The sequence below is a fragment of the Pteropus alecto genome, unplaced genomic scaffold, assembly GCF_000325575.1.
Source record: "Pteropus alecto unplaced genomic scaffold, ASM32557v1 scaffold11, whole genome shotgun sequence".
Lineage (NCBI taxonomy): Eukaryota > Metazoa > Chordata > Mammalia > Chiroptera > Pteropodidae > Pteropus > Pteropus alecto.
Genome location: NW_006431956.1, coordinates 8,894,772 through 8,905,346, shown reverse-complemented (window position 1 = coordinate 8,905,346; position 10,575 = coordinate 8,894,772). Strand labels below are relative to the sequence as shown.

Here is a 10,575-nt window from a genome sequence, read left to right as displayed (position 1 = left end):
AGCTGAGTGCTTTTTCTTGTTTGCTTTCCAGAACGATTTTGCTACTTTTTTTTAACCTTCGCTTTAGATTAACCACATAAAATCATTTGACAGGTATCTGAAGAGACTAACTTCCCCATCAAGGGAGATTATTAGCAACATCCTGGTGAGTAAAAAAATCCTGAAAGGGATTAAATAAGAGAAACACTTTCTGAGTCATTAGATGCTAGACAAGTTAAAATACCAGAAAAATACACTGTAGCATTCAATTTGGCACTAGGTAATGACTTAATGGTTCTCTAGATTTCAGATATTCTGTACGGAACATTTAAGCCCTTCTGAGGCCTGATTAGCAAACAGTTTTACTTCGCTTTGCAAAAGAGGATGTAATCAATTGTTAGCTGGAAAATCTCAAAGTGCTTTAGGGTTATTCACGATGCCTGTTTTGTAATTTAGCAATTATGTTGATTGATGGTGAGAGTCCTTCTGTTAAAATTTTTGGATGTGGAGCTAGCGTTTCTCAGAGCTCGTCTACTTACAAGCTAGGTTTTGTTGTTGTTAGTATTCTATAATGCTTGAGAGCATACGCTTTGGGTTTGGAGTCAAATCTCAACTTTATAATTTGCAAGCTGGGCGACTTTGAATATTACTTAACTTCTGTAAACCTGTTTCCTCATCTGCAAAATGAGGACTATAATGCTAGATTTATAGGATTATCGTGAGGTATAATGTAACCAAAGAACGTCTTTTCTCTATCTTCATTCCCTATATCAAGGTCTGGTTTTAGGTATGTGTAGAGGAGGCTGCATGCCTAAATTTTGATTTATGCATTTAATAATGGTATATTAAGCACATACTGTGCTGAAGATATGGCTGTGAACAAGACAAAGGGGTCCCTTCTGTCATGGAATTTACATTCTAATTGAGGGCACGGAAAAATGATCAAGTAAACACACGCATATGTAATAACATTATAGACACCCGTACGTGTGTTGGAGAAAAATGAGGTAGAGTAAGGAAATAGGAAATGAAGAAGGAAGTCAAGGAATGTCTCTTTGAGGGGCTGTTAAAGGAAAACGATCATTTAAAACTTTAGCAGGGCCATCAAGAGATGAATGGGTAAGTAATGGATTTCTTCCCTCAAACACAGATAGAGCTAGGGTACAGTCTAAAGAAATAGAGAATAAGAAAGGGGTACACACTGCTCTGTCTAATAGTGTAACATTTTTCCTCAGGGGTGGACCAGAGAAATCTTTGCAGATTATGCTGCATAATCCTTTTTAACAAGAATTATCATATGGTCCTGGAAGGGCGGACCACAGAGGTTCAGAACCCCCTTCAAGAGAACCCACTATGCAACATAGCTAATTGATGGTCTCGAGCTGTCACACTGTGGGATCTACCTCTGTATTTGTTCTCAGCCAATGCTACCCCTAAGCTATTCTCAGCTGATGACTGAGCATGATGTATGCTAAAACAGGATCATTTGCTGGATGCAAGATCCCTCTAATGGACGATTTGCTCAAGACTCTTCATTGGTCTAGCCAAGACATTTTTTAGAGCAGTACTGTAATCTGAGACTCTTCTTAATCAATTCTTTCTTCCCTCTGTGCTTTCATAGAGGTCAGACCTACATTGCGATCTGAAGGTTCTCTGTTCCTACTTCTCCATCCCTCTCTATCATCCTTCACAGGCATCTTATCCAATCAATCTCTTGTACATCTAATTCTGTCTTGACTTCTCTTTCTCGGAAGATCTGAACAGACACAGTTGGGACTGAGAGTGGTCAGAGAAAACAAGCGATAAGATGAGATCTGCAGGCCAAGACGGATGGTAAGTGAAGTGGACACTCGGCTGGGCTTGTCAATGGGATTAAGGATGGGGCCATGCAGGGTCGCTTAACCATGAGAAGCGAAGAAGCCACAATTACCAAAACAACCAGCGAGGTTGAAAGAGCAGCCAATGGGCTTGACCCACAGTAAGTAGTGGAGATGGTTAATAGACCCTGGCTCCCTTAAGGACAAGATAGACAACCAGCCAACAAGGATGCTCCTTCATCTCTACAAACCAGAGCAGGCAAAAATACAGGAGCAGAAGGCTGATGGAACGCACCCGATAAGAAAGTTTTGATCCCTTTCTCCATTCTCAGGCTTGAGCCAATTTTCAGATATCGATCTAGAACACATGGACTGAAGAGGTGACTGGGGGTGTCAGAGAACGAACCCTGAAATGCCGCAGCAATAGTTCCTGTAGTATTCCCAAATCCTTCCTCCAAAGGGACCTATAGTCACTTACTTGAGTGACTGTACACTGAGGAAAGAGGAATACTCAGACCTTTTGAGGACTTTCGGATACAGGGTCTGGATTGAGAACGATATTCAGAAATCCAAAGCGGTACCATGCCCCTCACCTCCTGCTGGAATGGAGGATTATGGGGGCCAGGAAACAAACCGAATCCTGAATAAAATCCAGTTCCCGGTGGGTCCACCGGGTCCACATACCCACTGCTGGTCATTTTCCCAGCCCCTGAGTACATAATTGAGATGGACATACTTGATGGTCAGAGTGTCCCTACATAAGATCGTGCAGCCTATGGGCTACAAGCTATCATCGTGCGGAGAGGCCAAGCAGAAGTCTCTGAAACGCCCCTCTCCACCCTCCCAGTTAAGGCAGAATTGCAAGCAATTTCACATCCCAGGACAGCCCAAAGACATGCCACCATGAGAAAGCAAAGACGCCAGGGCAATAGTCTGGCTCACGACTTGGTTTACTTCACTGGTCTGAGCCTTGCATAAACCAGCTGGAGCCAGGAAAGTGACTGTGGATTGACTACTGCATGCTCAGCCGAGCAGGAGTCTCAATTTCAGCTGCCGTGCAGGAAGTGCCATTATTGCTATGAAGATAATATTAATAACGCCTCAGGTAAACGGTATGCAGCCACTGATTTGGCAAATGTGGGGCAAGGAGGTTTTCTAATCTTTTCAGAAACAGTTTTGCATTCACATGGAATGAACAGGAACAATCATTTACAGTTTGGCTCCAGGCTTCTGTTAACTTTCCCACTCTGTCACAGTGTCATCCAAAGAGATCTAAAGAGCCCACAGGCCACCATGTGGATCCACCATGTCTATGCCGCCATGCATACAAGAGGTGGCAATTATAATGGAGGCCTTCTTAAAAACTACAGAATAAAACAAAACAAACCATGCTCTCCAGAGGGTGGGAGGTCAACTCTGTGAGAGTCAAGGACCCGCCCCTTAAGTATTGGGGTAGAGTGGTCAGAAGCATGTCCGATGTTCCCTGCAAAGTGAAAAATGATTACTGTGTCTCGTATCCCTTTCTCCAAAGAAGATATCTTTGGGTTATGGAAGCAACAGATTCCACACGGGGTGCTGCTCTGGTCTAAACGCCAGGTCACGCTGAAGGCTGCTTGCTTTGTGGAGCCTGGAGCGGGAAAAGCCTCCGCTGCGGGTCTGCAGTGTGGGACGGGTCCGTGGTGAGGCAAGATGCCATGTGTAGTTCACAGAAACCCTAGTGGGAGAAATGGAACACAGACCCCGGGTGCTAAAGGAAGGCCAGATCATCTGCAGTGGGGCATTATCTGTCTTTTGAGGAGCAGTTCCCCTGGCGGGACTTAGTAAAGATGGAAATGGTACGTCCCAAACCGAAGCCGAGCAGGACCAGAGAACACAGGTAAGCTGTAGGAGCAGGTAGCCCAGATGCCTGTGTCACTCTCTATGGTTACATAAGTACCCTTTCCGCAGCCCATGCCTATGGCCACTGAAGGAAGAGGTGCCATACAAGCAGCCCAAACTTGCACCTGTTTTACAGATTAGTTGGTCATTTGTGGGTATAAGCTGAACTTCCCAGTGGCTCTACTGCAGCCATGTTCAGGGGCGACCTTGAAAGTTAGTGGGGAGGGAAAAAGCATCTTCCTAATGGACAGGGATGCAAGTATGCACCTGGCATAAAAGGAGAAGTAGCCCAAGGTGAGACTATGTAGAGATTTGGGGGCTGAGAGCAGTAGTGTGGCTGGCTGGCCAAGGACGAGAAAGAAAAGCACTGGATTGTCAGACACAGGAGGGCTGGAGTGGAGGCGTGCGGGTGGGCACCTGGGAGATGCACAAACTTCTGAGATTTTTGAATCACATATTAATGCCCACCAGAAAGCATCCTGCCACAGAAGAGACACCGAAGAATGAAGTAGACGAAATGACTGGCCAGTTGATGTTGGCCAGGAAGTGGAGTGATGGGCAGACGAATGGAGTGGCCTCAGTGGCAGACTCAAAGGCTGTACGTGCGTCCAGTGGAATGGACACCCACTTCCCAAGGCAACCTAGCTGCTGCTGACTCTGATTAGTTCAAGAAAGCTCACCCACCGTCTGGCCGTGTTACAGTTTTGGGGGTCCCCTGCCCTTAAAATGCATGCCTCTCTCTCCCCTGGGCAGCTGGTTGTATGCTATACTTCATCTTCTCAAGCTTTGGCCTAAAGAACAGTTGTCCGTTCTTGGCAGGGATATGTTTACGACATATTTGTAGAACACACACCCAGTATTTGAAATTCAACTTTGTGTGATTCTGGTGAGCTCAAATTCTATGAACTCAGACTTTATTTAGAGAGATCTATTAAAAAGAAGGTCCCTTCGCCAAATTACGTGACCGTTGCTGTGGAATGGGCCACCTGGTAATTTTTCTGATCGACCGTTTTCGAAGTTGGTTCCCATCCCAAAATCTCACTCGTTTTGATTTTATCGAAAACCATAAAATCTCATCAACACAATATTGTCAGGAAACCTTTATGATCAAGCCAGGAAAGGTCATTACCCCATGGCACTGAGAGCCAGGCCTCAGTCTGAGTATATCCAATCACTGGCTAGAACAGCTTGGCTCTGTCAGTTTGAAGTGGAAGAATTCAAACCGTAACTCATGGGCTCACAAGGTGACCGCTTGGAACAGCCAGAATGATCTGCCGAAGCACATGGCAACTGGAACAAAAATTGCCTGTTTCTGTCCAACGGGAGAAACGTTTTGAAAGGTGTTCCGCCTGGACCTGATGGCACTGTTTCATTGGCATTTTATCCTGTCTACCACTTGGGGACAGCTTCCAACCTATCTTTTTGTTTTGTTTTTTTCTTTGCAGTGAACAATTTATGATCAGTAAATCATTGAAAGGATGAGTTTATCTGGAGGCGATGAGTAGAACATTCGATTATTTGACTATACCCATAATGTACGTATTAGAGTATACAATGGCATTTTATATTATACATATTTAATTAGAATTGAAACATGAGATATATTGTGCTGTGTTGAAATAGGTAATGAATGGGAAGAGAAAAGCTTCCTAGGGCTAACTTTAGACTATAGATTTTAAATTAATTTTGTTCCTAGAGGTGAACAAATAGGTATGGGATAAATCTTTGGCAACTCTTGAGGGACATTAAAACTATCCAGTTATCATCTCTTTTCCTCAAGGAGGCGCACATTGCTTCCAGACCAGGATGGAAGTGACCCGCAAGAAAATACTGGGTCCATATTACAGAAAGCCTTCAGAAAAAGCTTTGGGTATACGATGGTGACACTTCCCTGTTAAGGGTCCTTCTCAAAATGATTTTCCAATTAATGTATATTAGAACAATGCTCACTCTATCATAAAGCCAGTTTCCATATAGCTGGCATTATGGACTGAATGTCTGCGTCTCCTCAGAATTTATATGTTGAAAGCCCTCACCCCCTTGGAGAAGTCTTTTGCTCTGGTGGGGCCTTTGGAGGTAATTAGGGTTAGATGAAGTCATAAGAGCAGGTCCTCACGATGGAATTAGTGCTTGTATAAGAAGAAACCAGAGACCTCTCTCTCCGCCATGTGAAGACACAGCAAGGTGTCTGTCTGCAAACCAGGAAGTGAGCTCTTGCGACATCGAATCTGCCAGCACCTTGATCTTGGACCTCTGGCCTCCAGAACTGTGAGAAATAAATGTTTGTGGTTTAAGCCACCTAGTCTATGGCCTTTGTTATAATAGTCCAAGCTGACTAAGGTACACGAGTTTATTTGGGACACTCTATTCTATTCTCTTGATGTTTATCTCGGCACTAATACTACACTATTATATTTTACGAAAGCCCTCTCTGATAAGATGTATCTTCTTATCTTGATGTTTATCTTATTTTATCTTATCTAAAAGAGTGTCTTATCTCTTCTTTTGCTTTTCTTTGTACATAATCTGGGGATAGTTTTAGGTTATCCAAATAAGCAATAGTATCATTGCAATTAATGACAGTTTTATCTTTTCTATTACTATACTTTTTAATTACTATACTTTTTAACTTATTTTTTCCTATATTACAATATTGACTATAAATGGAGACAGTGGGTATCCTTGTTCTTCTTGATCTTAAAAAGAATAGTTATATGATTTCATTATTGTTTTTTATGTTTACTATTGGTTTCTCATATCTACTTCATATCAATTTAAGAAAGGTCCTTTATATTCTCATTTTTCTAAAAGTTTTTATAATAACATGTTGACTTTTATAAAATGTTTTTTCTGTATCTATTAAGCAGACCTTATGCTTTTCTCCTTTAAGGTGGTAAAATGTTAAGTTATGTTAATTAATTTTAATATTAAAATAATCTCGTGTCCCTGAGCTACATATACCCAACATTTATCATCCTTTTATATGTTTGTAATACATATGTATGTTTTAAAAATATATTGCTAGATTTGTGTAGTGCAGCAAGGAAACATATGGCTTCCATCTCCGGGAGCATAACGAAGTGATGGTCCCAGCTGACAGGAGCCATGTCTGTGGGGAGTGGTACTAGCTTTTCTCTCACAGCACCCCCATTCCGAATGCCCAGGTTACACCCCAGTCAGTCAGCCACGGAGAAACGTGTTCTCCCAGCTTTGTCTTTCGGAGGGCGTTACAGCCCACTCAGGTCTTGCTCACTGGCCTTCACAGCACAGTGCTAAGGATTCTTGTCTGAGGACTTTAGACCTTGTGCAAGGATAGCAGGCCCAGAGGAGTGACCATGTCAAGTGGACCAGGTGCCACCGCCACTGTAGTGAAAGCTCTCTGCGGCAGCATGGAGCCAGCCTGTCCCTGTACTTTGGAAATAGTTTTAGATTGTAATGATGGAAAACACAGGTAAGTTTTATTTCTTCCAGCTATTCAATGTCAGAGAGAGCCCTTTGTGCCAGATAGGGTCAGTGGAACCAAAAATAAATTTCCCAAGTCAAAATATTATGTTCTCAGTTCTGTACCCTCTTTTTGCTAAAAACTCTCTCTGTGTTAATAAATACCACAACGTTCCTTAATGTGACCAGTGCTCCAGTATGCAGTAGCCAAAACCACGTTGCCATGGCAATCCCCGATGTGCCTTCATCTCCATTTTGATGTTTTTGAGCCTCAAGTCACCTTTCACTCCTTCCTGATCGTCACTATTATGGTGATCTATGCCTCACCTGGCCAGTTTCTCCTCAATATTTCCAATCAATCCAGCCTACATCCCTGTCCGGGAACCAGCATTGACAGCTTCAGTGTTTTATTTCTGAACCTGTCGAAAAGAAGCAGGGGGAGGGCTTGTGGGACAGTGTGTATCAAGTCTATGGCAGTGGACAGAACGTCCTAGGCCTTCGCATCACTCACAGCTCGCTCGCTGACTCACCCAGAGCAGCTTCTAGTCCCGCAAGCGCCGTGCATGGTAAGTGCCCTTGACAGGTGTATCATTTTTTTAAATCTTGTATACTGCATTTTTACTGTAGCTTTTCAATGCTTAGATATGCAGATGCCATTGTGTCATAATTGCAGTATTCAATACAGTAACATGCCGTATAGTGTGTGGCCTGGGAGCAATAGGTGACATCGTTAAGTGACAATTGACTGTAACTGGTTTCTTTATAAGAAGAGATTCGCTAAGGAGAGAGGCCTCAGAAGGAACTCACCCTGCCAACACCTTGATCTTGGACTTCTAGCCTCCAGAATGGTGAGAAAATAAATTTTCGTTGTTTACACCACCCAGTGTGTGGTATTTGGTTAAGGCAGCCCGGGAGGATGAATACAGACCCTTGATTTAACTGGAGTCTGGCAGGTTTGGAGAGAGAGCCTTCTTGCAGGCATAGCTTCTGCTTTATCCTTCCTTTCAGGAAAACGAGAGCGGACGCTGGTGCCCTCCCAGCTCCTCTCTCCCACCCCAACACTGCACACACCCCTACTCCCTTGGTCTTGCAACCTCAGAAGAGAGATTTAGTTTCCTCGTGCCTTCGAGGCTGGTCATGGGAAGGTGGATCCTACATGAGGCATGCTATAACTAAATCAGACACTTATTTCGTTCACAAACCACCTCTTCCATCTGTCACTACCATGAGAAAACTTCGCGGGACTTAATTTTCACATTATTTCCATGGACTTCGCAATCCCCTTGGTAACTCTTTTCAGACTTACACTTTATGTCATCATTTCCTTCTCCCCGTCCCCTACTATTTTTTAATATCCTTTAATCTTGGATTAATGTTGTACATAAAAGAACCAAGCATTAATCTTTGCTTCGCCATAGGTGGTGAAAACATCATTTCCTTTTATTACTTTTTCAAAATGGAAGATAAGGAAAATGCTAACAGTATAATTAAAGATAAAAATAAAAAAGACTTCAATAGATTTGAATTCCTATGAGGTGGGCCCTGCCGGGCTTTTCATTAAGGGCTAATTTCTGACAGTCACAGATAAGGCAGGCCAGCTCATCTTTTCCATTTCAGGAAAGTGATTTTAGAAAGAGTCGTGAGGAAATTTTAAGAGTGGAGAGCGCACTAGTCTCAAAGTATATAGGCATATAAGTTGTCATCCTAGTTCATTTTCTGCTGAACTAAGCTATGGCTTTGATTTTATTTTTGAGTAAAGGATCATATGCTTGAAGAAAACCGACGTGGGGCTGGTGTCTTCCCTGGGTGATCCTAAAAGGCCAAAGGTAGGTAGAAATGAGAGAAGAAATAGGGTTAGGAGGCCAAGGGTCATGTGGCCAGAATAGCTAAAGAACAGAAAACAAACCAAGAATCAAATAGAAAAAGTGTCTTAAGGCCTTAAAGACTTGGATGTTTGCTCTGGTAATGCTGATGATGCCATTTAACATGTCAGTTATTCAGATATGGGAGTGGGGGGAGGGTGTTGAAGGCAGAGACACTCAAGGAATCTCAGCAAGAATACCCTTTCCTATAAGATTCTGCTAGGAGTAGGATGACCAGATATAATCTACTGTCCAAATTAGTACACTTATGAGTCTGAAAGGGGCCACTATTAATAAGTAAGCCTAACCCTAAGGAAACTAGGGCGGAACGTCACCTTAGCTAGGGGTCACATCCCTCCCTAGCCAATCCTTTCTTTACTGATGTGGTGCCTGCAGTAATGAAAATGATGAAAGTCACAGCTAACATTATAAAGTCACTTGGCACAGTACCTGGTACGTGGGCAGGCTTTGCATGAACTATCTCTCTATTCCCCTCAGGAACTCTGAGGAGGAGACGCAAACAATACCTAAAAATTACAACAAATGCCAACCACATCATTCCAGGAGAGGGGATTCATAGCTATATAAGAAATTGGGACTTCAAGAAGTTCAGGAATTTACCGAGTTTTACTCCAGAATGCACAATCGACCATCACAGCTTCGTCTCTAGGTAAGACCTTCTCTCTTCTAATTTACCTACACTCCGTCCTCCTAGAGCCTATTCAGTCAGCTTTTCAGGACTATACTTCATTCTCATTGCTCCGGGTTTCGAAAGCTTATTAGACTTAGCATCATTTCACCACATATTTAGGGGAAAGGGTAGGAATTTCCTTTTGTGTCTGACATTCCTCAAATACAAAGGTCTTTAAAAACATCTATATCTATAGGTAGATATAGTTAGATATCACATATATAGATATTACACAAAGAAAAGCAGACTAGTTTCACATTGAGACTGCATGTTGCTAATGGAAGATACAGCCGTTGTCTTATGCTTCAATTCTTAGTGGAGTTTGTGCTATTCATACGTTTATATACCAAAAAAAAGTTTTCATTTTTTAAAATTTTGTTAGGGTGACATTGGTTAACAAAGTTATATAGGTTTCAAGTGTACGATTCTATGACTCATCATCTGTATATTGCATTGTATTTACCACCCAGTCAAGTCTCCATCTGTCTCTATGTATTTGACCCCTTTACTTTCTTCATCCTCCCCCACCCCCTTCCCTTTGGTACTGTTGTCTGTGTCTGAGTTATTGTCTTATTTGTACCTTTCAGTTTTATATTCCACATGAGTGAATTCATATGGTTCTTGCCTTTTTCTGTCTGACACAGTATGGTTAGCAAAATAAGTCAAATGGAAAAAAATTTTCACTTTATCAAAGTTTTAATTTTAGGAAGTTTGTTTGTTAGAACTGAAATTACCCATCTGAACTCATTTCATGAAAATATCTATCATTTTTGCACAAATTATTTTTATAGCATTTATTTGTAAATTAATTGAAAAAGTGAAGTCTATCTAAAATGACCAAACTAAGAACTATACAAGTTTAATTTATAAGTTGACCTAAACTTGATTTTTGTGGCAAACTAACCAA

At 42.1% G+C, this 10,575-nt stretch overlaps 1 long non-coding RNA gene across 1 annotated transcript; it reads left to right on the top strand.

The window, feature by feature from the left end:
• The first annotated feature begins 91 nt into the window (after window positions 1-91).
• Window positions 92-6,310, top strand: LOC112475628. Its single transcript, XR_003044788.1, has 3 exons — window positions 92-145; window positions 1,734-1,812; window positions 5,120-6,310. It is a non-coding gene; the product is annotated as an uncharacterized LOC112475628 (long non-coding RNA).
• Window positions 6,311-10,575: the final 4,265 nt, after the last annotated feature.